This window comes from Cupressus sempervirens, chromosome 1 (assembly GCF_028749045.1).
Source record: "Cupressus sempervirens isolate cs-2001-9-10 chromosome 1, ASM2874904v1, whole genome shotgun sequence".
Taxonomy (NCBI): Eukaryota; Viridiplantae; Streptophyta; class Pinopsida; order Cupressales; family Cupressaceae; genus Cupressus; species Cupressus sempervirens.
The window spans coordinates 198159656-198186867 of record NC_143118.1 but is presented as its reverse complement, the minus strand read 5'-3'; the positions used below and the strand labels follow the sequence as shown (position 1 = coordinate 198186867).

General features: G+C 34.4%; 1 pseudogene; it reads left to right on the top strand.

The window, feature by feature from the left end:
- Positions 1–26520, top strand: part of LOC149576799 (phenylalanine N-monooxygenase-like) — a 44494-nt pseudogene extending 17974 nt beyond the window's left edge.
- The last annotated feature ends 692 nt before the right edge of the window (positions 26521–27212 follow it).

Here is a 27212-nt window from a genome sequence, read left to right as displayed (position 1 = left end):
GGATTTTTATTGGATTGACTACCAACTTGGCAAGTGGAAGCTAAGTCATTTATGATTTTGATCCTAGATCATTGGATGTTTTTGGAAATTGATGGTGTGTTTTCAAAATAGAAGGTGATATCACCCAATTCTCCATATAGTTCATTTATGAAGATTGAAAGCTCCTATGCAAACTAGAAATAGAGTATATTACAAAGATTTCACAATTTCTTTCATATGCGAACAAATTTTTAGAATTCCAAGGAGCTTAGAGCTATTTAGGAATTGTGCTTCAAGTAATTAGGAAGAAAAAGAATTTCCAATAATTCTAGTGTGTTATAAGATTGCAAAAATAAAAGTGTAAAGATCCAAGAAAGTTTCTTAGGTCACTACATATCAAAAGTATTCTAGTATTCTATGATTTGTGTCCATCATGCCTTCATAGAAAGGATTATTGAGTCAAGTAGACTATGCTAGTAGAAATATACATGATGACCTTCTTGAATTATTACCTAAGTCTACCAATGAGTCAGCCCAGGTGAAAAAGTTGATTCCTTTAGACCCTAGGCTCAAGATAGTAGATGGTTTATTTGATAAAGGAAATTGGATTAGGGATGCAATTACTACTAAATTAGGGCTTTTCCTTTTTAAAAAGTGGTTTTCATAAAGAAACTTGTTCGCCCCCCATCCAAAAATTTGGAATTTTGATTTATGGAAACTTATGGTCCCTAGTGTATTTGTGGATGTTGATTTACTCATGGTCATTGCCCAAAATAATGACTCTACGGTTAGAATTGTAAGAATATTGGATGGGGAGTGTTTATTGAGTATTAATGCCAAGGAGACTAGGGAATTGTTTGGCCTAAAACCATTTTTAGATTATCATATACCCATTGACTTGTAAGGACTAGAAAAGGAATACCTATTTAAGAGGGATAAGATTAGGCAAGGTGCACTAAGGGCACACATAGGCTCAATTGGGAAATTGTCAGTGGTTACAACATCGACTAGGGAACCTTTTAAGAAGGAATTTTTCACTTCTTAGGCTATAGAAATATAAATGACTTTATGCACAATTTTTGGCAAGGATGACCAGAAGTTTATGCCAATAAATTTTATGTATATGATGGCTCAAATTTCTTCTTTTGGTGTGGATATTATTTTTTATTTTTCATCTTATATAGCAAAATAAATCCATGAAGGGCTAGTTGGAATTGCCAAAAGTAAGGTAGAAAATACTTTTGGTCACTTCTCATTACTAATGCATATGTTCTTGTTTAAGGGTGCAACATATTTTGGGAAGGAAATGGTTTTAAATAGAGAAGAGGAAGGGAAAACTATGCTAGTCCAGTTGTGGAGTGCTAATATGACTAGGAATGCTGAAAATTCTAGTTTTTTTAGATTTGACCGATATTTTGCCTCCAAACTAAGAAACCTCATATTAAGGGACAATCCTAGAATCCCTAGAGCATTACTAAATTTTGTTAGACCAATAGATAATCATTTTGATTTAAAAGTATCACATAATTGGGTTGGTATTTTATCATACCCTATTTCAATAGTTTTTAGGATTTATTGTTTCTGAGGGACTCCTCATGTACTACCCTACCAATTGCCCTTAAAAGTAAGAATAACAAAAATATTGTGGTAGCTAGGAGGAAGCATATTTGGTAGGAAGAAATAAAGGCTCAATTTTCCCTACTTGTACTATAGTTCACTAATTTTTTATCATAGTAGATGGTTGGTTGTTCTTGTATAAATTCTTAGATTAGTACAAAATGGTTGTGTCTCATCCTCATTTTTGTGATTCTAAGGGATTTTATAATAATCTTTTTAAATCAAGGGCTAAAGTTGGTACCATCAAGCATGGGACTTATTTCTCTGAAGATATAATTAGGAATGAGTTCTCTTTGCAAGAGTAGGAGATTAAGAAGGGAAAATGGAGAATTTTCTCCATAGTTTTAGAATTTATTCATTGTTTTGATAAAGATTATAGGCCTCTAGGTAATGCAAAAACTAAGGTAGACAAAATAAATAAACTCATGACTAATTTTTTTGCAACCATGGCAATAATGAATGAGAAAAAATAATTTTTAATCAATTCTTTTCTAGACAAAGCCATAGAGGTCATGAAGAGATTGGCATTCACCCCTGCAGTTGGAACAGAGTAGTTGATTGTCTAGAAAAGACCTTGCTATAATGTAATTTAGAATAAGGTGGCTATTATTGACAAAGGAAAACAAATAGTAGGGTCAGGTAGTGTTGTCTTGGAAGAGAGACCTGATGAACCCTCTCCCAAAAGGCAAAGAATAATAAGAGAACAGACTCCTCACATGGAGGAATACTCACCTACTCAATCCCCATTATAGATTAGAGATGAGAAACTCACTATGGAGCAGATGGAACAATTAGGATCCTAAGGGGGAGTATTCATTACCCAAGGAGAGTTAGATGAGGGAAATCTTGAAGGGCCTCCAATGCCAAGTGTTAAATTGACTATGGAAAATTACAAAGGAAGGGAATTGGACCCTTTCATGGAGCAAGCCTACCATGAATTCATATCTAATGATGATTTCAAGTTAAATCTAGAACCTTCCATCTATTTTTTTGAAGAGAAAATATGGAAACATTTGTAGAAAGATGTAATAAATTGAGAGCAGAATATCCAGAGATGGAAGAGGCAGATGCATAGAGTCAAGTAAAAGAAGAAATGACATAGGAATTCAAGAACATGACCCCTAAGGAGGGGAGAAAAATGATAAAAGCATCTGGTGTTTTGTTGCTATCAAATTGGGATATAGTAGATGTCTTAGTTTTTAATTTTGTTTCAAGAAAATTAAATATAGAGGATTAGTGGAATAAAGAAATAAAAGGTGCCAAATTCAGTGAGGACCAGGTTGCATTAGTCATTTGGTTAGTAAGGAAAGGATCTAGGACTAGCTCCTCCTAGCCTGATAATACTAGATTAATAGGCAACCTAATTGTGAAAAGGGTGGAAGATACTACTAATGTATAAGTTGCATGTCTAGGCAATGAAGTATTTGGTTTGAATTTATCCACAGCTGAAAGAGAAGAAAAGGAAATGTTTGAATTGCAAAATAAATATGAAAAGATTCTGGAAGCCTACAATAAAGAAGTTAAAAGGAGAATTGAACTTGAGAATAAGATGATGGGATAGTCTACTAGGCCAAGGATCACATATCCTCACCCACCAATGAAGCCTTTTAAATCCACTCCCCTTATTGAGGTTCCTAATACACCACAAAGGCCACAGTATTATATAGCTAAAGATTTTAAAGAGGAGAAGAGCAAATTGTGGGCATTACATGTAGAGTTAAATGTGCAATATGAGGATAAATTGAGAAAGGCTCTCATGTATATGGTTGATAAGATTGAATGGCCCTTGTTTTATGATCAACTAGCAAAGATAGTGAACATATGGGATGATATATATGTAAGTGATGAAGCTTTGAAGCCAATTGTTAATAAGTGGAATAAGAGGAGAAAAAGTTCAAATTTTTATGTTTTTCTATTATTGGTTTGTCACATGATTATGTATTAAAAACTTATGATGTTGTTAATGAGATCTTAGAGTTTAATGATAAAAGAGTTGAGCTACAGAGGAGAATTATTATCTACTTGGACAAATACAGGAGTGTTAATTTTGGTTTATTTCTACATGCTTTAGATAAGAAGAATAAATTGAAAAGTAGAGAAGAATGGGCCAAAGAATTAGATGACTTATTTTTTCTGAGCATGAATAGAGTCATAAATGTAAATGGAAATGCATGTTGGTCAACTACTACTGAGGAAATTATAAAAGCCCAATTATTCTTTGATTCTTTAAAGAAAGATTTCATTAAAATTGACAAAGTAGCTGAATATTGTAAGGAAACTTAGGTGCAAAAATAGCTTCCTACAATAATCTCATAAGGAAAGTATGACGCAAATCCTATTAAAAAACTTTTACACGTACAGATTCAATATCATGTAAACAACAATATTGCAGCCAACCATGCATATAGAAAATAGACAAAGAAAGGAGCACATAACACAAGGATTTGCCGATGGGGAAAAACCTTTCGGTAAAACAACCCCACCCCTTCAGAACCTACACAATGTATTATCTTCAACACAAGGTTACAATACACTTGCAATGCAAGTTCAACATCAACAACATAAGACTCCAGTAGCTACTCGCAGTACCAACAATATACCCTTTTCACATTGCTTCTCTTTGCAACCCTAAAAATTCTTATAACATGTGCTTCACTTTAGGGCTACTCCCAAAGGTAAACCATATTAGGGTTTTACCATTCTTCGAGAAAATAGGAACCCGAAAAAAAAATTTGAGCCGATGCCCCGAACCCCACTATTGGGGTAGAGTGTACAGTACTCAAATATCTTAGTTGCCACATGTCTTCACCTATCATTGAATCTTCCTAACATAGCTCTTATGTGTCATAGGAATCTGTCATAACTGTTTTTGTCATGATCTCCTTACACACAATTCAAGATGTCGACACATCAATATTATTTGCAAGAAATACATTTTACAAAACAAATAATAAGAACAGGAATTATACAAGGTTGAAACATCTTATTCCTAACAAATATGTGATTAAGAAACAACATGATATTTTGTAGTTCAGTTGACCAGATGACACACTTTTTGACAAGTGGATGGTAGATATTTCTTCTAGTGAATAGTTAGAAGATGTTGAAACTGATGATGATGGGGAGATGGAACAAGATGATATATAGATAATTGTTGTACCATCCAAAGATCAAAATAAGGAAGAGAATAAAGGTGAAAAACAAATTATAGTTGTAGGCACAAAGGTCAAAATTGATGACATGGCAACAAAGGAAGAGAAAATAATTGTCACTTCAATAGTATATGATAATACAAGTGAAGATGCCAGAGTTGAGGTGAACTTGCAAAGATCAAAGCCAAATACATCACTAGCACACGTGATGGCCACGTATTCCAAGGATTTAGAATAGTAGAAAGGCCAATCATTATCTCTTTTCACGTGAAGAAAGCATATCACTAGGTGGAACAAAAAAGTGGTCCACAAAGGAATGTTATGATACAAAATCTTTTCTATTGAACAAAATTTTGTCCTTTATGATAGAAGCAAAATGTAGAAATCTTCTGTCTAAAGGACAACTGTCAATTCTATATACCTAAAGCTTGTTGCATCTTACCTTATATAAGTGAGATCCAAAGGTTATAGAAGGGTCCAAAAAATTTGTATAATTTTTGTTTTTGTTCAAGAAAAGTACAATTGATCCACTTGTGTGTAGTTGTTTTAGAGTTTAATTTCACATTTGGTACTCACTAATGATATATATCAATGATAAAATTAGCAAGATATTTTGAGTTTCATTGAATTTCTATTGGTTATTGTATCAATCTATTGAAAGGATAATACAAAAGGGTACTTACACTGCATCTATATTATAAATTTTTGTCTCCAATTTATGAGTTTTTTTACGTTGAGATCAGTTAAATAAGCTTTAATTGATTGAATGCAATCTAGATATGTTGTATATTGATTCTATTGTTGCTTTTGATTCAAGGAACTAAGGAAGTGCTTCAATAAATTAGTAGGGTCTTTGAGTTTATAAAAAGGGATATTTCATAAGAATGGGAATTACTGATTACAATTGATAAATTCATTTATAAGTTATTTGAATTAGATCCCCACTAATAGTTTGACTTTATGTAACAATGGATAAGGCACTAGTCATATAAATTAGAGATAAATGGAAGTAAATTCTGCTACATCTATCCAATCTATATTAAAATCTAAATTAGTCAAATATTGTATCCAGTGTATAAGGGTGGTCATTATCTATTTTTGTAATTTCATGAGGTATTATTAGCTACTATAGTGCATGATTAGTTTCACATATATTAGAGAAATTGGACCATGTTTGTAATGTTAGGGATTAAGGGTAAGAGTCAAGAAAATATTGGAATCCCTAAGGTAATCCCACCTTGGTCTTGTAGAGCCAAAAGTGTCGAAAGCATTTATGTTTTGTGAAGTTGGCCCAAATACATAATTTATTATGCTAAATATGAGCATTAGATATCTCTAGGTGTAATGAATTTTTTTTATCTATTGGTAATAATAATCACTATTAAATCATGAGTCAAAAGTAGCATTGTCCTCAATGCTAACCAAGTGTGGATTCTTTTGAATGAACTCCTCATCCTCCTATGTGGCCTCTTCAACTAGTAAGTTCTTCCATTGGATGAGATACTAAGTTAGTGTTCTTTTCCTTGGCTTCTTTGTGTGTTTGAAGAACACATTCTAGTTCCAAAACTATTTTTCCTTCTTTATCAAGTTTTGGTAGTATTGTTTGAGTAGGAATATTCTTCCCAATTACCTTCTTCAAACAAGAAACATGAAAAACTACATGTATATTTGTTGTTGGTGGCAACTCAAGCTTGTAGGAAACACTACCAATCTTTTGCATGATTTGGTATTGTCCATAATATCTTGGAGACTACTTATTATTCTTTTTTTGTTGCTTCATTGAGATTTGTTTATAAGGTTGCAATCTCAAGAAGACCTAGTCCCCAACTTTAGAATTGCTTTCACATGATGTTGGTCTGCTTGTTGTTTCATTCAATTTTGTGTCATAACTAAATTCTCCTTGAGTCCTAAAAGTACCTATTTTTTATGAAGCAAGTGGTCCTTTATTTCTTTAAATCTTGGTGACACCTTAATGATGATGTGATGGAAGGAGGATGGTATCCATAAAGTGCCAAAAATGGATAGATCTTTTATGAGCTATGAAAATAAGTATTGTACCACCATTCTGCAAGAGGTAGCCAATCTACCCATTGAGATTGTTTTTGAAGTGAAATAACATAGATATCCTTCCAAAAATTTATTAACAACCTCAATTTTCCCATCTAATTGAGGATGGTATGAAGAACTATGAGCCAATTGAGTACCCAAACATGAGAATATATCTTTCCAAAAGTGACTAGTAAAGATAGGATCACAATCACTAACAATAACCTTAGATGTACCATGTAGCTTTTGAATATTCTCCAAGAAAACTTTTTCCACTATACTTGTTGTAAAAGGATGTGGTAATGCAATGAAAAATGCATATTTAGTGAGGCCATCAACTACTACCATGATGAAATTATGACCTTTAGATTTGGGAAGCCCTATGATGCAGTCCATGGATATATGTTCTAAACATTGGCTAGGAATAGATAAAGGTTGCAAGAGACCTAGTATGTTAATTGTTTCCCCATTATTTTTTTGACAAACCAAACATTCAGCCACAAAATTTTGAACATCACCTTTTAGCCCTTCCCAAAAAAAATCTTTCTTAACTCGATGATATGCCTTCAAAAATCCTAAATGACCACCTCATGTAGTTCTTTTAGAATATTGTGTTTAAGAGTGGAATTATTGCAAAGATACAAGCGCTCTTTATACCAAAGAATATCCCCCTTTAAACAAAACTTATCTAAACTACTAGGGTCACTTTTTATTTATTGGATGAGATTACTTGTTGCAACATCATTTTTCCACTCTTCTTTGGCTTCTACCACCAAATTTTCTTGTAATATTGAAAGGGCACACATAAGGCTCCATCTTTTTCATCCTTCCTAGAAAGTGCATCGTCCACAATATTTTCCTTCCCTTTATTGTATACAATTTCAAAGTCATATCCCAACATCTTAGTGATCTATTTTTGTTTCTCTTTTAACGATAGCCTTTGTTCCAAAAAATATTTTAGGCTACCATGATCTATCTTAACCTTGAAGAGTTGACTCATTAAATAAGGCCTCCATTTTTTAATTGCATGAAATATTGCTAGCATTTCCTTCTCGTAAAGAGGTTTGAGTTGATTTTTACCTTTTAATTGATTATTCTCAAAAGAAATTGGTTGACCTTCTTTCATGAGAACTTCTCCTATGCCATTTCGAAAAGCATCACATTCCATAATGAATTCCTTGGTGAAGTCTGGATTGGAAATCACTAGAGTTGTACACATAGCCTTCTTCAATTTCTCAAATGATACATTAGTAGATTTATTTCAATGAAAATAATCTTTCTTCAATAGAGTGGTAAGGGGTGGGGCTATATGACCATAAGTCTTCACAAATCTTCTATAGTACCCTATCAATCCCAAGAAACCCCTGAGCTTCTTAATAGTTTTTGGAATAGGCCATTCCATGATGGCCTTAATTTTGTTAGGGTCCACCTTTACTCCTTCATGTGAAACTATGTGTCTCAAATACTCCACCTCGTTAAGACCAAAAGGACACTTAGATGACTTAGCATTGAGTTGATGATCTTTGAGTGATTGGAATGCTTGATCTACATGCTACAAATGTTCTTCCCAAGTCTTGCTATGAATTAATATATCATCAAAAAACACTAACACAAACTTTCTCAAGAACTTCTTCAAAATGGAATTCATCAAACTTTGGAATGTAGATGGTGCATTGGTAAGACCGAATGGCATCACCAAAAATTCATAATGACCCTCATGACCTCAAAATGTTATCTTACAATATCTTCCTCCTTAATCCAAATTTGGTGATAACCCAATATAAGATCTAACTTGGTAAAATATATAGCTCCATTTAATTCATCTAGAAGATCATCAATGACTGGAATAAGAAACTTAGCTTTAATGGTATACTTTTTGAGCACTCTATAATCTGGACACATGCGCCAAGTTTTATCCTTCTTATACACCATCACAACAAGTGAGAAATAAGCGCTTTGGCTATGCCTAATTATTCCTATCTCTATCATTTCCTCAATACTTTTTTTCTATCTCACCTTTTTGTGTGTGTGGGTACCTATAAGGCCTAATTTTTGGAGGTTGTCTCCCTAGAACTAGTTGTATGATATGGTCATGATCCCTCTTAGGAGGAAGTCATTTAGGCATATCTCCAAGAATCACCAAGTGATGATCAATTATTGCTTATAAATCTAGATGAGTAAAAGCATTAAATTGAGAGACTTCTAATGAACATAGTTGGGCCACAAATCCATTCGCACATTTCTTAGGAAACTTTTGCATTTGATGAGAGCTTACTATATATGGGGATTTTTCCTTCAATCCACTTAGCTCCACTACCTTTCCTTTTGATTGAAATTGCATGAATGGTTCATGGAAGTTCATCTCAATTTTTCCCAATGCAGTAAGACATTATACTCCCAAAACAATATCTGTTGCAACCATAGATATCACATACATTGGAGTATTAAGTCGATGATCTCCCATGGATAATTTGATGCTATGACACTTCCTTAAACAACTAACTGTGCCCCCATCTACAATCAAAACCTAAAATTCTAGGGCTAGATATATGAAACAATTTAGAAGAGTTTCCAACTTTTTATTGATAAAATTATGAGTATTACTTGAGTCAATCAACACTATTACATTATGCTTCTTTAAGAAACCCACTACCTTGAGAGTTTTTGGTGCACTAAAACCTAAAAGTACATGACAAGAAATGATTGGTTGAGAATCATGTGATTCCTCACCTAACTCCATGTCCTCCTCTAGTATGGGTTCATCCTCTTCTTCCTCACTTGGACCTTCAATATAGAAAAATCTCTTATTACTACATTTATGTCCTTGACTATATTTGCTATTACAATTAGAACACAACCCACTTGCTCTTTTCTCCTCAATTTTTTGTAGAGTCAACCTAGTAGGTTGAGGAAGAGGTGTTGAATATCCTTTTTTTCTTGTCACATTAGCCCCCTTCTTTCTAGGAATCAAGACCTTCTCCTCTACCCTATGTGCCAATATAAAAGACTCATTTACTAAGATAGGACAAAACATGTGTACCTCATGTTGAATGTGATCCTTGAGACCACCTAGAATAAATCATTCAAGTTCTCCTCTGTAATTGTATCCACTCTTAAGGATAGATTTTGGAATTTTTGAATATAATCCTTAACTGATCCTGTTTGTTGAAGCTTAACAAGTTGGCTAAGGAAGTTTTCTATCACACTCTTTTTATATTATGCTTGGAGTTCCTTTATAAACATTGACCATGATATAGTGAGACCCTTTTTCATCCTATAAGTACAAAGACAATGATACCAAATGAATTGATTTGGTTCTAGATATAAGGAAGCCATTGTGACCTTTTGTCCATATGGAATTTGATCTACTTCAAAAAAAATCTCCATTTGAGTTATCCATGTTAGAAGATCCTTGCCATCAAATTTGTGCATATCCACCTTTGGAAAAAAATTCCTAGACCCTATACAATTATTAGTCAACTTGAAGGTTTCACCTTGATTACTTGAGAGATCCTTCCTTGTTTCATTCATATAGGTGATTAACATGCTTTGTATATCTAATATATCTCCTCATAGGTGACACATATCCCTCTTTACCTCTTCCTTGAACTTACTAAGTTCCTCATTGGGATTATTATCCTTTGTTGATTAGAGGATTTCCTTGGTGTGGTAGCATTCTTTTTCCCTCTTGTTAAAGGCCCCATCATGATTGAGACCAATATTTTTGAAATAAATCAAAAAAAAGAAATGTAAATTCTTTAATTAACTTATTTATTTATTTATTACTATAACTTACTAGGGCCAAGATACCCTTACTCAGAAAAAAATCCAAAAACAATTAGAAAATTTGCTGCCTAGAGAGATAATTTTCCTAATTTTACAATATCTTGCTTTTTTTTCAATTTCTCCAAGCTTTGAAATTTAGGCTCCTCTACTATTTATTCAAAAACCAAATACATGTTATACTCCAATTCGGCAGGATGTGAGAGATATGAAGATCTCAATAAATTGTGAAGAAATAGTAATTCTACAATAATTTTCTCAAATGCACTCCAATTACTATAAATTTTGGATTATAAATTCTTTAATATGGTCTTCAAAAATATTTTAAAATCTTTGAAAATTTGCTAAAATCTAAAATTTATTCTCTTCCCAAAATCACCCCAATGTTGAGAAAATCTTACCCCTATAGTGCCAAGATCATCCTCTAATACCACTTGTAATGAAATAACTTGCATAATAGAAGAAATAATATGAAATATTATATAAATACTTGATAATAACTAAGAGTAATAGGCCACTTCAAGGGGGAAACCTCCAAATATCTCCAATGAGAATACACTTCACAATATGATGTTTAAATAAGTCTCACAACCTCCTATACATACCTAATTATGCTTAGGTTGAATAGACACAAACCTACATAACACCTAGGCTGACATACCTCCCTAAAAAATAATATAATAATGATAATATGACTTAATTAAAGATTAAGATAGGCTCAAGTTGACTATTCATAACCCTATATACACCAATATAAATGGTGTAGCATGTTGGAACACTAATTGCATTACCTCTTGTTCCATTCATTTCTCACAAACAAACCTTAATAAAAATTGAGGAAGATGGAGGAAAAACTAGATTAAGTTAGGAAGTAAGTCTTGCACCTACACCACAAACACAAGGTGAAGAGAAGCAAGAGGATAGTCGGATTGACAAGCCTAAAGAATTGAAGGTGACTATTATTGTAGAGGAACAAATTACTATCAGTCTCTGGTTACCTTACCAATTTCTTTGACTCCTACCAGTAGTCAAGTTCTTCATAGACTAAGCACTCAAGCCACACCATTGCAAATATCTAGGCCAAGTGTAGAGACATCAAGAAGATCATAAGACATATCTTATGGAGGTGTACATCTTGATGATGATGGGGACACAACCCAAGAATAGAATGGACACAACAAAAAAAGGGAAATTGTATTAACTGAAAAATAAGCTAGTACATTCAGTATAGAGAAAATAAACTTCAAAACATGCCCTAAGGGCTTACAATAGCATAAATGTGGAGATAATTTCTTCTTTCAGTACCTCCTCTCAAACTCCACTCCCAACTACCTATTACAATGCCAAGAATCTCCTTAAATAGACCCTAGAGGGTTAAGGACTAGGAATACATTCTAGAAAGTGCTACTAGGCATCCACCAACCAAATAGAAGGCTCTAGAAGCTGCATTAGAAGTCGGCGCAAATCTAGAAGAATCCAAAAATGGTAACCGAACTTCTGGGAGGCATAACTTTTGAACTGTAGCTCCGATTGATGAACCGTTTACATTTTCGGAAAGCTCTCAAAGCTCTCTATAGCCCTATGGACTAGTTTCACTCATCTCCCATTTTTTGTCCCTTTTTGAGGTCATTTAATGCCCCTAACCTGACTTTGAAGCATTCTTAGGAGGTCTCCAAAACCTAAAAAATTGCAATAACTTTCAAACCGTGGGGCCTTTTGACCTGATTCTTTTTCTAGAATGCTCTAAATCACAATTACATTCATCTAGCCAATTCACACCTTCTAGTTTATCAAAATGATGGGCCAATTACATACTCCTATTTTTTTGAGATTTACTAGCTCACTGATAGTGGAACTATGAGAGTTGGAACCTTTATTTGACTGAAATGGGTGTCCAAAAATGAAAACACATGAAACAAAAACTAAGTCTAAGTACATTTTTTTTGGTGACACAGGATTGCCCTTATACCTCTAGATGCTCCTACATTAGACACCCAGGGTAGATTGAAAAGTGACCCTGTCACTTTATGAATGGTAGAGGAAATCCCAAATGGGAAACCTTAGTTGCTGAAATCCAAGTTGAGTCCTTGATTGGTCATCCTTTCCATTTGACCAAATACTCTTCATACTGCTTGTTTTTGGTACTCCTACCCACATGATGATCTAGAATGTCTTCTATCTCCTCCTTCTTAGAAGCAGGAATCGAACATGGCTCTAACACCAGCTCCTCATCTACACCATCATCATGATACTCTATTAAATCTACAATGTTGAAAATGGGAGAAATGTGAATATCATCTGGCAGCTCCACCTCATATGCATTTCCTGAGTCATATTTCTTCAAAATTTTGCAAGGGTCAAATTTCTTCATTTTCAGCTTGTTGTAAGTACCGGCTAGAAATCTTTCTTTTCATAAGTGCACCATGACTAGATCCCCTACTTGGAATTCTTTATGTCTTCTCCTTTGATCAGCCCTAGCTTTATACTCTTGATTCATCTTGATAATGTGTGCCTGAACCTCCTCATGTAGATGCTTGATATGTTCAAAAAATTCTTCCGCTTCAGCACTTGTCCTCTCCCCTTGCTCTATCTTCCTCAATTCTGGTGCAGTCCTTGGGCTATTCCCATATACAATTTGGAATGGTGATTTTCCAGTACTCCTATTTATAGAGTTATTGTAAGCAAACTCTACTTGTGGTAGAATCAAATCCCATACCTTGGGCTTATCCCCAACTAAACATCTCAGCAAATTGCCCAGACTTCTATTTACCACTTCTGTTTGGCCGTCAGTTTGTGGGTGATGCGTGGAACTGAATTTCAAGTCTATTCTCAACTTTTTCCACAATGTCCTCTAGAAATACCCCACAAATTTAGTATCTCTATCAGAAACTATACTCCTTGGAAGACCATGTAGTCTTACCACCTCTTTGAAAAACAAGTCTGCAATATGGATAGCATCATGAGTTTTGTGGCATGGAATGAAATGTGCCATTTTGGAGAACCTATCAACCACCACAAATACTGAGCCATTACCCCTTTGTGTCCTTGGAAATCCAAGAACAAAATCCATACTTATGTCATCCCATGGCCTTGATGGAATAGGCAATGGCTGATATAGGCTAGTATTGTGACTAAACCCCTTGGCAACTTGACAAACCTGGCAACTCTGTACAAACTTCTTCACATCCTGTGAAATTTGAGGCCAAAAATAATGTTCTCTAAGAATATAAATGGTCTTATCTTGACCAAAATGTCCTGCCATCCCTCCACTGTGTTTATCCTTAATCAAATTTTCCCGCATGGAAATCCTTGGAATGCACAATTGACTACCCTTGAACAACATGCCATCCTAAATAAAATAGTCTAACCACTTGGTTCTATCTACAGCAACAAGTTCTTTACAAGCTTTCCATGCTTCAGCAAAATTAAGATCCTTGGGGTACAAATTCTTGAGTTCATCAAACCCAACTACTTCAACCTGCATTACTGTAAGCAACAACTGTCTCCTACTTAGTGCATCTGCAACCCTGTTAGATATTCCACTTCTATGCTTCAACACAAATGTATAACTCTACAAGAACTCTACCCACTTCATATGCCTCTGATTCAATTTACCTTTTCTATTTAGGTACTGTAATGCCTGATGATTAGTATACAAAATAAATTCCTTTGGAAATAAATAATGCCTCCATTTCTTTAAGGCCTGAACTATTGCATAGAACTCTTGATCATAAAAAAAATACTTCTTCTTTGCATCATTCAATTTTTCACTAAAATATGCAATAGGCTTACCTTCTTGACTTAATACAGCCCCAATAGCACTGCCACTGGCATCACAATCCACTTGGAAAACCTTTCTAAAATCTGGAAGTGCCAACACAGGTTGTTCTGTTACCTTCTTCTTCAGCAATTCAAAACTTCTCGTAGCTGCTGCAGTCCATTTGAACTCTTTTCTATCCCCTCTTATTGTATCAATTAGGGGTACACATATGCCACTGAAATTGTTAATGAACTTCCTGTAAAAGCTAACTAGATCATGAAATGATCTTACCTCAGTAGCAAACCTTGGAGTAGGTCATTCCAAGATGGCTTTTACCTTCTCTGGATCTATTTTGAGACCTTTGGGTGATATAACAAACCCCAAATAGACTAACTCCCTTTTTGCAAAGATACACTTCTTCAGATTAATTAACAGCTTCTCTCCCTTAGCCTTTCTAGGACACTACAAATATGCAGTAAATGTTCTTCCAAAGTCTTGATAAAAATTAAAATATCATCCAAATGGATAATAAAAAATTTTCCCAAGAACTTCCTAAGTACCTCATTCATGAGCCGCATGAAGGTGCTTAGGGCGTTCGTCAATCCAAAGGGAATGACTAACCAATCATAAAAACCCTCCTTGGTCTTGAAGGCTATTTTTCACTCATCTCCTTCTTAAATCCATATCTTATGATAGACACTCTTGAGATCTATCTTTGTGAAGTACTGAGCTACACTCAAGTAGTCCATAAGATCATCCATCCTTAGCAAAAGAAAGCGGTACTTGATGGTTATCCTATTTATAGCTCAAGAATCTGTACACATTCTCCACTCTCCATCCTTCTTTGGTGCGAGTACTACAGGTATTGCACATGGACTCAGGCTCTCTCAAATCAAGCCCTTCCTCAACAGCTCCTGAACCTGTCTATTTAGCTCCTCTGTTTCAGGAGGAGTCATCCTATGAACAGCCTTGTTAGGCAAACTAGCTCTTGGAATCAGATCTATCTAATGACTGATTTTCCTTACTGGTGGCAATCCATCTGGAACATTATCAAAGATAATATCTCCAAACTCCAGTAGTAAATTTGAAACTTCAAGTGGCATTTCACTATTACCTTCTTTATCTTTCCTAGGAATCAAAGCATAGCACATATGCTGATGTTTCATGCCATCTAAAAACTTCCTTCCATCAACAAGAAAAATCCTAGCACTGCTACATACCTTTTCACCTTCCTTTTTTATGGGCTTCAATTTGTGGCAAACTCCATCCTTTGTCAGAGAGTATGTGTTTGCATGTCCATCATGTACTGCATGTCTATCAAACTGCCATGGTCTACCCAACAATAGATGGAAAACATCCATCAGAATAACATCACAGAGAACTTCATCATGGTAACTCCCAATTTTTAATTTCACTAAACATTGTTCACTTACCAAGACCTTATGATCATCTTTTACCCAAGCAATCCGATAGGGCTGGGGATGTTTCTCCCTCTTGAGCTTCAGCTTAGAGACCATCTCTTCTGATACCAAGTTATCAGTGCTACCACCATCAATGATCACGTCACAACATTTATCCTCACACTTGAATCTAGTATGGAACAAACTCCTCCATTGTCCTAGTTCAATCTCACCACTTAGTAGGACTCTTTCATTTACCAAGGTCTCTCCTCTTTCTGCATCCTCTAAATGTGATGATTGTGCATCCTCATCCACATGAGCAACCCTAGCTTGGCCTTCAGCTCTCCTATCTGTCCTTCCTTATCATTGAGGGCATTCAAGGGAATGATGACCTTCTTCATTGCAATGGAAATAGGTACCAAAAAAGCCTCCTCTTCCTTGTCCACCTCCTCTACCTCTTCCTCTCTAATTTCCAAAGTCTTGATCATGGGAGCGGTTGAAACCCTCATTCCTCTGGTTCCTGCTAGTACCCACATCTTCATTTTTCTTTTGGGTTTCATTGCGGCCTCTAGATGATCTACCGCTTCCCCTTCCTCCTTGACCGTGCCCTCTTTTTCTTCCTTCAAACCTTTTATTCAACTTCTCTTCAACTCATAGGGCAAACTGGTATGCCTCTTCAACGCTGGTCATTCTTACCAGACTTAGTTCCTCATGGATGCTATGTCACAACCCACTGATATAACGAGCAATCTTCTCCTTATTTGCTTCTGCATGCTCCACTCTAATCAAGAGTCAATAAAATTCCTCTGTATATTCTTGGAATGATCTTCCTGCTTGCTTTAACCCATGCATCTTCTTAAAAAAATCAAGCTCATAGTCCACAGGAATGAACTGCTTCTTCAATTTGTCCACCACGCGATCCCATCTTGTGATCTTCTCCTTTCCTCTTTTATTTCTTTCCAATTGAACCTCTTGCCACCAAATTTTGGCATGGCCTTTCAGTTTGGCCTTTGCAAACTTAACCCTATCTGGGTCCTTGATATCCTCATACTCAAAGTATTCTTCTAGTTCATTGATCCAATCGATCAACTCATCTGGTTTTAGATTTCCTGAAAATACACCCACTTCAATTGTAAGTCTTTTCCAAAACTTAGTAATGGCCCTAAAAAGCCTTTCCTCTGCATGATTTAGAACTTCCCTGTCAAATTCCCCTTCTGGTCCCATTTCTTCTTCTTCATTGTCATCCTCACTATCATCACCTGTGGCAACATTTTCTCCTCTACGAAGCTCCTCTTGCAATGCTTGTACCTGCCTTTGGAGGGCTCTAACCTCCTTAGGATTAATAGCTCTAGCCCTTTTTCCATGCTCTCTTCATGGAGGCATCTTCTAACTCGAACCCACAACCACAAAGTTTTGGTACAAATTGCCTCACAGTCGGTGCTCTTTCTACACTCTCAGGAAAATCAGCTCTGATACCACTTGATGGGGACACAACCCAAGAACAGAATAGACACAACAGAAAAAGAAAAATTGTATTAATTGAAAAATAAGCTAGTACATTCAGTATAGAGAAAATAAACTTCAAAACATGTCCTAAGGGCTTACAATAGCATAAATATGGAGATAATTTCTCCTTTCAGCACCTCCTCTCAAACTCCACTCCCAACTACCTTTTACAATGCCAAGAATTTCCTTAAATAGACCTTGGAGGGTTAAGGACTAGGAATACATTCTAGAAAGTGTTGGTAGGCATCCACCAACCAAATAGAAGGCTTCAGAAGCTACGTTAGAAGTTGGCGCAAATCTAGAAGAATCCAAAAATGGTAACCGAACTTTCGGGAGGCATAACTTTTGAACTGTAGCTCCGATTGACAAACCGTTTACATTTCTAGAAAGCTCTTGAAGCGGTCTATAGCCCTATGGAAAACTTTGCTTTTCCCCCATTTTTTGGCCCTTTTTGAGGTCATTTAATGCCCCTAACCTGACTTTGAAGCATTCTTAGGAGGTCTCCAAAACCCAAAAAATTGCAATAACTTCCAAACCGTGGGGCTTTTTGACCTAATTCTTTTTTTGGAATTCTCTAAATCACAATTACATTCATCTGGCCATTTCACACCTTCTAGTTTACCAAAATGATGGCCCAATTACATACTCCTATTTTTTTGGGATTTACTAGCTCACTGACAGTGGAACTGTGAGAGTTGTAACCTTTATTTGACCCAAATGGGTGTCCAAAAATGAAAACACATGAAACATAAACTAAGTCTGAGTACATTTTTTTTTGGTGACACAGGATTGCCCTTATACCACTGGATGCTCTTGCATCAGATGATGTGATTGAACTACCCAAGTTTGATTTTACAACAATTACAATTGAAAAGATGAGCATTCTGCAAGAAGCTTAACATAGGAAGAAACACCAAGAGTTGCTAAGAAAGGAATAGAATTAGAAGCAAGTGCTTCATGACATCAAATACATATTTCTTGATGCCTTCAATCTAGGGTAAACTTTAAGAAAGCCATCTCCAAAAAAAGATATAAAATATTCACAAATCTTTCATTATTTTGAAAAAACAAAACTATTTATATTGGCGAATCTCTCAAGTTTTTATTCTAAATATGATTATTATTATTAGAAAATATTTTTAAAGTATATTTTTTTGTATAAAATATTAAAAAATCTCAATAATAATAGGAAGTTCATTAATTACCATGGAATATTACAAATCAAAATTGAACATTTTGTTAACTTGTGGAGTATTATGAGGATCGTTACATATACTTTAAATCAATAGTGAAAACTAAATATTGGTGATATATCCCTAAAGTAATTAATAACTATGTTAATTATTGGTCAGTTCAATTTAATTTCTCCAATATTATATTATATGTAGGTGACTCAAATCTAATCATGTAATGAATATTGTGGTGAATATTTGAGTTTAAACATTTCAATAAAATAAATTATTGAGCAATTTAAATATTCTAGAACTAAATTTTGTAAAACTATGGCAATTTTGGTTGTATCAAATCTTAAATTATTACCCAAATTACTAGCTGAAAAATTCTAAAATTAGCCAATTTATGAATATTAGCCACTAAAAAATGCCATGCTTCAGTCTCCTAGCCCCTAATAAATAGAATCATATTCTTGAGAAACTGGTAAATATTGTTGACAAAATCAATGACAATGACCTAGACTCAAATACTAAACTATTAGAGTGGTTAGAAAAGAAGTTTCAAAAAAAAAAATTGGAATAGATATCTAGTGCTATTGCACTAAGATAGGTTGGGTTAGCAACCAAGATGGAATATATGAGAAAGGTGTTGGAGAATATATTTTCTCTATAAACAAATCATTGTGATGTGAATTTAATCACACAAGAAGCACAGAGGGCTATTGACTATTTGTAGGGAGATCTAAAGACTATAGGTAATATCTTGCAACTATCTCTAGATCAAAGCCAAACTCAATTTTAGAGATTACTCTCTACTCAATGTCAGCTAGCAGCACTACATGCATGAGATGTCAATAATAAAAGATCGACTTTGATTATTGATATTAAAGAAAAACATAGTTTTCCTTCTCCTTCCATGGATAACAATACTTCTACCTTCAATGGCTTTAGTCCTACGTCATTGTCTTCCATTTCAATTATTAGAACTATAGGAAATCATCAAATCCACATTGATTTTGTAAAACTCCTATTGAGTCCCACCAAAGCCATATTTCCCATGATTACCAGGTAAAAGCACAAACCTATGTCACCCTTTTGTAAAGGAAAAGGCTAACAAAAGTATAATTGCTCACCTTCAATGACATAGAATTAGTATTATTAATTTTGAATTTGAAAATGAAGTAAACTAATGAAATCTTTAGAAATGGATGAAGTTTAGGATTATAAATTTTAATAATTATTTGGAATAAGAATTGATATATTTTCCTAATTTTTATAGATAATTTTTTAGCTACTAGAAAATGCTGAAAATTAGGGGTCTAGTTCCCACCATAAAATTATATGGAATTAAACTTATTTCCCTTTGATCTCAGACTGTGTTATAGATAACATATATAGCTAGAATAATAAAATAAAAATTTAAATTTAAATCTATATTTTCCCTTTTATAATGATTCAAATTTCAACTCACCTAAAAATCAATAGTTTTTGTTGCCCGCCTCATTTTTCAAAAAAAAAAATTATTCTAAACAGGAAAAAAATTATACATTCTAGAAGAGGACTCTCTCCTCTATAATGCCATATAATTTATTTATTTTTTATATGATTTAATATTTTTTTCTTTCTCAAAATTGGTATCTTTTCGAGTGTTAAAATGCGTGCTTGTAGAAATTTTTAATTACAATATACTATATCTAATTAAAACACTATAAAATCTATATGAGAATATTCTTGACTCTAAGCTCTATAAAATGGTTTTTATATGTTATTAAAAAAATATCATAAAAAATACTAAGAGTTATTGAAATGCCACTTTTCTAAAATAATTTTATTTCTTTAGTAATTGGATACAAACTAGTATAAAATATGCATTTAGAAGATATTTCCAATTAGAAATGTGTGAGACCATATATAACCTAGCTAGAATGAATTTATCTAGATCATATGTTTTAAAAAAATTGATTTTTAGATAGAAAAACTCAAATTCAGTCATTCTGCTAAGTCAACTTGAAAGGTGACAACTTTGTACTTTTACCCTACCATCCTCCTTAGCATATGTACAATCATATTCCATTTAGTGAAGTCTTGGACACAAAAGAGCTCACTATCTAATTTTCCTCCAAGGCCCCAACTATGGCCAATGGTTGGCAATGTTCTAAAGTTGTTGTATAACTTACATGGTTACGAGTGGCTTTACTCTCTCCTCCATAGCTATGAAACACCCATTCTCTATGTTCATCTAGGAAAAGTCCATGTTATTATTGTTAATAGGTCAGACATTGCAAGAGAGTTCCTCAAGAAGCATGATGTTGTATTTGCATCTCGTCCCATTACAATGGCTACTAAATACTACCGCAAAGGATTTCTATCAACTATGGTTATTCCATGGGTAGATCAATGGAAGAAAATGTAGTGTGTGCTTGCTTCTGATGTGTTGGACCAACCTCATGCTTTAAGTGGTAAGAAGGAAAGAGAATGGAGGAGGCAGATAATCTAGTTCACTAGATATAGAAATAATGTTGTATATCTCTATTGAGAATTGTGTCTCAACCTTGCAAGCTTTTTTCAAAAAACTCTAGAAATTTTTTAGAAATTTCTAGAATTTGTTTATGGTAGTTTTCCACATGTTTATGAGTTGGAAAAAGGTGACATGAGTTGTTAAAAATGTGTCTAGTCTCTAGAACAATGTAGAGGGGATATTTGTAGAGTGTAAACAACTCATTATATGACTTTTATGGGGGTCTAAACTAGAGGACAAAATTATGGACGAAAATGATATTCTTGGAGTTACAAATTACAAGTGGGTAACATGTGGCATGGTTGTTTTGTCCATAGTTTTGACCCATGGTTTTGTAAAAATACAAATGGTTTCCAAGGAAATCAGGACAAAAGGAGGGCTTGGAGAGGTGTTTGAATCATCAAGTTCAGTTTGCAAGATTGGTGCTAGAAGGATTCTCTTTGAGTCCTAGTCTAAGTTCAAGTTGTGGTGATGCACTCTTGTAAGAACTTGCAATGCAAGTGTACTATAATCTTCCAAATTTGAGAATACATTGTGCAGGTTTTGGAAGGTGGGGTTTTTCTCCCAGAAGGGTGTCCCCATGATAATCATTATGTTATGCATTTATTGTTATTTTTATTATGTTATTATGCATTTCTTGAGATCTTTACAATAGTTAGTTGAATTTGCATAATCATCACCTCAAAGATTAGTGTAGGAAGCAATTTTGTGCACCTTAGCTTCCTTACAAGTGGTATTAGAGCCTGGTCTATTTTGGTTCTATTTCTTGGGTACAGGGTTTTTTGAGCTAATCAAGGTTTGAAGGGGAGCTTGTGTGGAGGTTTTTATTTCTATGTTGTAGGATTACAAAGATGGAAAGCACATTAAGGAGGATTTTTGTAGAGAAGTTTTCTAGCACAAACTTTGAAATGTGGAAGCTGAAGATGGAAGATTTATTGATTGAACGAGATCTATAGGATGCAGTCGATGAAAAGAAGCTAAGGCCCATAGATCCAACTTTAGCTCCAAAGTATGATATGATAGACAGAAAAGCTAAATTTTTGATTAGATTATGTCTTGGAGACTCTATACTTATTAATGTCCATGAATAACCTACCATGAAGAAGCTTGGGAAGAAGCTAAGTGAGATCTATCAAGAGAAATCACTTGTGAACAAGATTTTCTTGAGGAAGAAGTTGTATTCCTTGAGAATGGAAGAAGGTGGATAGATTTTTTGAGCATCTTGAAAGTTTTAATATGTTGGTGACTCAATTGACCTCAATTGGGGTGTGGATGGATGAAGATAAAAGGTGCCAAATATTGCTATGTTCATTACAAGACTCATGGGACAACCTTGTCATGGCCATGGGGAGAACTTTAATTGTCTTGAAGATGGAAGATGTTCTTGGTTTTCTACTTTCTAAAGAGATGAGAAGAAAGGTCTCTTTGAATGCCAAAGAGGCTTTGAATGTTTGAGGAAGACCAAAGGAAAGATGCAAGAATGAGAAGTAGTACGTCCATTCTAATTCCAAGAATAAGGGGAGATCAAAATCTTGTGGTAAGTCTAAGATGATCTGTTGGAATTGTGGAAAACCTAGACACTTCTGAAAGGAGTGCAAAGAGGAAAAGAAAAATAATAACAAGCAAGATTCTGATTCTAAGTCTAAGAAGGAAGATGGATATGCTTTCATCATAGCCTTGGCCACTCATGTAGGTGATAATGCATGCTTGATAGACTTAGGTGCATCTTTTCACATGACTCCTAATAGAAATTGGTTTAGTAAATATGAAAAGTTTGATGGTGGTAAGGTGTGTTTGGGTGATAACTTAGTTCTTGATATTGTTGGTCATGGAAGTATTCATGTGAAATTTTATGATGGTAGAATTAGAAAATTTGATGGCATCTTGCATATCCTAGGACTAGCAAGGAATTTTTTATCTGTTAGTAAACTAATAGATGTGAGTGTGCATGTACAATTTTCTGAAGCAAGTATGAAAATGGTGAGAGGTGTTATAGTAATAGAAAGAGGAAGCAGATTGGGTAAATTATACCAAATTGATGCATGCACAATTGAGTTCAATAGTACTTCTGATAAGGTTGTGAAGAGGACTACTTTGTTGGAGAAGGAGAGGGTTTCTCTTTTAATAGATAGTCATGGTTTTTTGGTACCTAAGGGTGCTCTATCTACTGAATCAAAGTTACCTGCAGAGAAGACTATGTTATGGAACTAGAGACTCGACCACATAGGTGAGAAAGGTCTACAAACCTTAAAGAATAAAAACCTTGTTGATGGGTTGAATGACTGTAATCTTGACTTTGATTTTTGTGAGCATTTTATCTATGGTAAACAAAACCGTGTTCAATTTTACTCAAGTTCTCGTAAGTTCTCATGTATTTTGGATCTAATCCATTTGGATGTATTTGGTCTATCTGATGTTCCTTATATTATTAGATTAGTTTATTATGTTTCTTTCATTGATGATTTTATTAGAAGAACATGGGTTTATTTTCTTAGAAGTAAAGCTGAAATTTTTAGTCATTCCAAAGAATTTAGAGCAATGGTTGAGTTGCAGATTGAAAAGAAGATAAAGCATTTGAGAACTAATAATGGAAATGAATATTGCTCCAATGATTTTGACATGTTTTGTAAAGATTGTGGTATTGAAAGAGAGAAGACAACTCTGTATTCTCCATAGTAGAGTGGAGTTGTAGAAAGAATGAATAGGACCTTGATGGAGAAGGCAAGGAGTATGCTAAGTGGAGCTGGACTAGAACAAAAAATTTGGGCCAAAGCTATAGCCACTACTTGCTACTTGATAAAAAAGTCTCCTACATCAACTCTTGTTGATAAGACACCAATGGAAGCATGGTTAAGCCACAAGCCTTCACTTAGACATCTAAGAGTTTTTGGTTGTGAGGCATATGCTCATGTGCCAAAGGAGAAGTAAACAAAATTGGACAAAAAAGCTGTCAAATGTATCATCATTGGATATAGTTATGGTGTGAAAGGATACAAGCTTTGGGATCCCGTTGCACAAAAGGTATTTTACTCCAAAAGTGTTATTTTAGAGAAACTAAGCCTTCTTTTGTTATAGTGCAACTAGAACAAATAAAATAAAATAAAGATGTGATTCAACTTCCTATTACACCTAAGAAAGTTGAATTGAAGCCCTTAGAAAGACAAGTTGTTGAAGAGAGCTCTACGAGTTTTGAATCATTTAAGGAAGAGGGAGCACCTATTCATGAACTTGAACCTTAACCTGAGCCAAATCTTGTTCAAAGGTCTAGTAGATAAAGGAAAGCACCATAAAGTTATGGATATTCTCCTGATTATTGGAGGTGTATTTCATGGAAGAGAATATTAACATTCCTTGGATATTCAAGGCTATGTGGATTCAGATTGGGCTAACGATGTTGATAGAAGAAGATTCACTAGTGTATATGTGTTTACATTAATCAGTGGTACAATTAGTTGGATTAGAAAGAGACAAGCTATGGTTTCTTTTTCCACTATAGAGATAGAGTATATGGTATCTACTCGTGCATGCAAGCAAGCGATCTGGCTTAAGAGACTATGTTGAAATATAGATTTCAAATAGGGTGCAGTAACAATTTATAGTGATAGTCAGATCATAATCTGCCTAGCAAAGAACCTTACATTTTATGCCAAGACCAAGAACATTGATGTACAATATCATTTTGTGAGAGATATGGTCAAGGATAGCATGGTGAAGCTAGAAAAGGTGGATACTTTCATGAATTTTGTTGATGTATTAACTAAGCCTGTAAGTATAGGAAAGTTTAGATGGTGTTCAGAGTCTATGGGCCTCTCTTCCCCTAGCAATTAAGTCCATGACATTGTGGATCCCTTGACTCTTGCAAAGTGTTTGACAAGTGGGAGAATGTTGCGAATTGTTTCCCAATGTTGCAAGTTTTTTCTGGAAAACTCTAAAAATCTTTTAGAAAATTCTAGAATTTGCTTGTGGTAGTTTTCCACATGTTTATTAGTTGGAAAAAGGTGGATGATTTGTTAAAAATGTGTCTAGTCTCTAGAAAAATATAGAAGGGCTATTTTTAGAGTGCAAACAACTCATTATATGACTTTTATGGGGATCTAAACTAGAGGAAAAAATTGTGGATGAAAATGGTATTCTTGGAGTTACAAATTATGAGTGGGTAACATGTGGTATGGCTGTTTTGCCCATGGTTTTGGCCCATAGTTTTGTAAAACCAAAAATGGTTTCCAAGTGGAAAATCATTATAAAAGGAGGGCTTGGGGAGGTGTTTGAATCATTGAGTTTAGTTTGTAAGACTGGTGCTAGAAGTAGTCTCCCTTAGTCTGAGTTTGAGTTCAAGTTGTGGTGATAATCTCCTATAAGACCTTGCATTGTAAGTTTATTGTAATCTTCTAGATTTGAGAATATATTGTACAGGTTTTAGAGGGTGGGGTTTTTCTCCCAAAAGGGTTTCTCCATAGTAATCATTATGTTATTTTTTCATTTTCATTTTTATTATGTTATTATGTATTTCTTGATATTTCTACAATAGTTAGTTGAATTTTCATAATTATCCCCTCAAAGATTAGTATAGGAACCAATTATCCACACCTTAGCTTCCTTACAGTCTTAAGACAAAATCAAGGCTTTAGTCAACGTGATAAGTGTTGTGATGTAGTATAGTGGAAATGTAATAAGAAATTTCATGTTGAACAGGCACTACTTTGGGAATGAAGGTTATAATGGGGATAGATACCCAAGTGAAGAGGAGGACGAACACGTAGAAGCTCTGTTCAAGGCATTGTGTCTTATGTTTTTACATGCCTTTCTTGAGGTGCCTTGAAATTGGAGGGAGTGAGAGGGAGATGAGAAAATCCATATGTATTATAGAGAAGTATCACAATCCACTAGTAAAAGAGAGGTAGCAGTCAAAGATAATGTAGAAACCCATAGAGGAGATCAATGGAGTGGTGGGAAGAGATTAGTTAGTGGAAGAAGAAGACCTAAAAAAGCTAGTGTACATGAGAACATGTGCGAAGAAGGTGATGAGGTTTCATCTAATGGAACCTTTCAACATTTCTTGCATGGCAATGGAGGACACTATAGTTTATGTGGATGGCTTAAACATCACACACTAAGCTTCATTCCAAAACTAAAAGTGTTGAATAGTCAAAATTGACTTATTTTTTCTTAATATTCTCCTTAGTGTGTGATGTTTAAGAATGGCCCATTTTATGGGTATCACATTCCCAAGGGAAGTCACATAATATTGAGCCACATGAGATTGGGGAGAAGCCCAAGTGTATGGGAAGATCCTCTATGCTTCTGTCCCAATCATTTCATCAAAGATGAAAATGATGACATGGGTGTTGAGATAAGTGACCCTCAACTATGCATGCTCTCATTTAGTAGTGGAAGCCAGGAATGCATGGGAGTCAAACTAGGCACTTGCATGACAATCATGCTCTTAGCCCACTTCCTTCATTGGTTTCACTAGTCCACTTCTTCCATTATACATGCTCAACTTCATGAAGGTTCCAATGATATCTTCATGGCCACTGCTTTCCATGCAATGGCTACCCCTCACCTTCCCCACCACCTCTATCCATAGATTCATCTCACCTTAAATATATATTTTGAATAACATATATGTTTCATTACATTTCATGGAATATCTAAGAACTTTCTTGAATATGAAATGTAAAATGGTCATTTATTCATATATAATTAAGTTCTGGAGTTGCTTCTTATTATAAAGAATTCATCAAAAGACCACGTCTAGGGAAAAGTATTAGAGAAAATCTTAAAAATTCATCAAAAGAACATGTATAGTGAGATGTATTAGACCAATATCTTGTTACTAATAGAATTTGATTTCATTGCATTGTTTTAGCTATTAAAGTATAAATGGCATTGTAATGTTTCATTAATTAAAATCTAACTTAGTTGTGGAAAAGCAAGTGTAGTTTAGTTTATTAATAAGAATTTTTATTCTAATGAAATGTAGAGGTTATATAGATAGGAAGATGTGTTGTAGATAATATAAAAATGATTAAACAAACATCATGATCTATTCCTTACTCACTAGTACATTTGGACCCAATTTTCAACCAAGGTTTGTTGCTATTTTTCTCATTGAAATTTTGACCAAATTGTAGGTTGGTCAAGATTTTGATGAATACATTCATCAAAATTTTGACAAACCTACAATTTATTCGTCAAAATTTTGACCAACCTACAATTTGGTCAAAATTTTAAAAAGAAAAATAGCGACGAACCTTGATCAAAATTTGACCAAAATTG